We start from the raw sequence: 2,500 nt of genomic DNA, 5'->3' as shown, positions 1-2,500 counted from the left end.
TGTGATTGTTTTAGATAGGTTAGATAGCTGTGTTAGAAGAAGAGGGAACAGGATGTGTGATTGTTTTAGATAGGTTAGATACCTGTGTTAGAAGAAGAGGGGACAGGACGTGTGATTGTTTTAGATAGGTTAGATAGCCGTGTTAGAAGAAGAGGGAACAGGATGTGTGATTGTTTTAGATAGGTTAGATAGCCGTGTTAGAAGAAGAGGGAACAGGATGTGTGATTGTTTTAGATAGGTTAGATATCCGTGTTAGAAGAAGAGGGAACAGGATGTGTGATTGTTTTAGATAGGTTAGATAGCCGTGTTAGAAGAAGAGGGAACAGGATGTGTGATTGTTTTAGATAGGTTAGATAGCTGTGTTAGAAGAAGAGGGAACAGGATGTGTGATTGCTTTAGATAGGTTAGATAGCTGTGCTAGAAGAAGAGGGAACAGGATGTGTGATTGTTTTAGATAGGTTAGATAGCTGTGTTAGAAGAAGAGGGAACAGGATGTGTGATTGTTTTAGATAGGTTAGATAGCTTTGTTAGAAGAAGAGGGAACAGGATGTGTGATTGTTTTAGATAGGTTAGATAGCTGTGTTAGAAGAAGAGGGAACAGGATGTGTGATTGTTTTAGATAGGTTAGATAGCTGTGTTAGGAGAAGAGGGAACAGGATGTGTGATTGTTTTAGATAGGTTAGATAGCTGTGTTAGAAGAAGATGGAACAGGATGTGTGATTGTTTTAGATAGGTTAGATAGCTGTGTTAGAAGAAGAGGGAACAGGATGTGTGATTGTTTTAGATAGGTTAGATAGCCGTGTTAGAAGAAGAGGGAACAGGATGTGTGATTGTTTTAGATAGGTTAGATAGCTGTGCTAGAAGAAGAGGGAACAGGATGTGTGATTGTTTTAGATAGGTTAGATAGCTGTGTTAGAAGAAGAGGGAACAGGGATGTTTGATTGTTTTACATAGGTTAGATAGCTTTGTTAGAAGAAGAGGGAACAGGATGTGTGATTGTTTTAGATAGGTTAGATAGCTGTGTTAGGAGAAGAGGGAACAGAGCACGTTTGAGAAGTTGGACGACTACAGTAGGAAGACTTAGAGAATACTAAATACAAAAAGCTGTTGCCATCCTGGATAAATAAAAGATGAGAAAGATGACCTTTTAATCTTAGAAAGCCTAAAGAGACATCACAGAGAAACGCTCTGTTGCCATTCTTTAGAGTGTTGGAAGAGAGAGAGAGAGAAGGTCCTCTGTGCCACATGCGTTCCCCCCTCAGAGTCACCCTACTTCAATGAAGAGAGTTTCTCCATTCTAGAGGGGGAGATTAGTCACTTTCAGGCCCAAGGCAACATACTGGTCTGTGGAGACCTGAATGCTAGAACAGCAGAAGAACAAGACACTATTAACAGTCACGGGGACAAACATCTACCAGGAAGCAACAACGTTTCCCTCCCCACATACCCCCACAGAAACAACTATAACAAGGTGAAAAACAAAACATGGAGTACAGCTCGTGAAGCTCTGTCGAACACTCCGTCTGTACATAGTCAATGGCAGGCTGAGAGGGGACTCTTTTGGTAGGTACACCTACAGCTCATCCCTTGGCAGCAGCACTGTAGACTACTTCCTCACCGACCTCAACCCAGAGTCTCTCAGAGCCTTCACACTCAGCCTACTAACACCTCTCTCAGACCACAGTAAAATCACAGCGTATCCGAAGGGAGCTTTTTAGCCTTAACTTTCTCCTTCAGCAATGAAGGTGTACATTAGGCTGTTTGGAACATAAACTTTATATTTGACAAATTAGCCTCCTTGGCTAATCTAAAGAAGCATAAGAGAAATAAGAGATAATGAGAAATGGTTTGATAATGATTGCAAAAAATCTAAGAAAGTAATTGAGAAATATATCTAATCAAAAACATAGAGAACCAGACAACAAAAATACAAACACACCCAGAGAACAAAAAAGCAACAGCACATTAGAAATCAGCTGGATGGAATTGAGGAATCCATAGAATCAAACCCCTTGTGGGAGAATTGGAATAAATTAAACAAACCTCATCATGAGGAATTGTCTCTCCAAAATGGGGATATGTGGAGAAATCACTTTGGAAACTTCTACAGCAATATAACAAAGAGCCCAGAACAAAAAGATATACAAGAAACATGACAAATCCTTGAATCAGCAGTCGAAGACTATCAGAATCCTGTGGATACCCCAATTACAGAAGAAGAATTATTGGAAAAACGATGCACTCTCCAACCAAAAAAGGCCTGTGGCGCTGATGGTATTTTAAATGAAATGACAAATATACAGACCACAAATTCAAATTGGCTATACTCAAACTCTTCAACATTATCCCCACTGCAGGTATTTCCCCAGATATTTGGAACCAGGGATTGATCACACCAATCTATAAAAATGGAGACAAATTTGACCCAAATAATTAGAGGAATTTGCGTTAACAGCAACTTGGGGAAAATCCTCTGCAGTATCATAAATAGCAGACTACA

Source organism: Oncorhynchus clarkii, chromosome 13, assembly GCF_045791955.1.
Source record: "Oncorhynchus clarkii lewisi isolate Uvic-CL-2024 chromosome 13, UVic_Ocla_1.0, whole genome shotgun sequence".
NCBI lineage: Eukaryota > Metazoa > Chordata > Actinopteri > Salmoniformes > Salmonidae > Oncorhynchus > Oncorhynchus clarkii.
The sequence above is the reverse complement of the archived record's forward strand: the minus strand, read 5'-3'. Positions refer to the sequence as shown.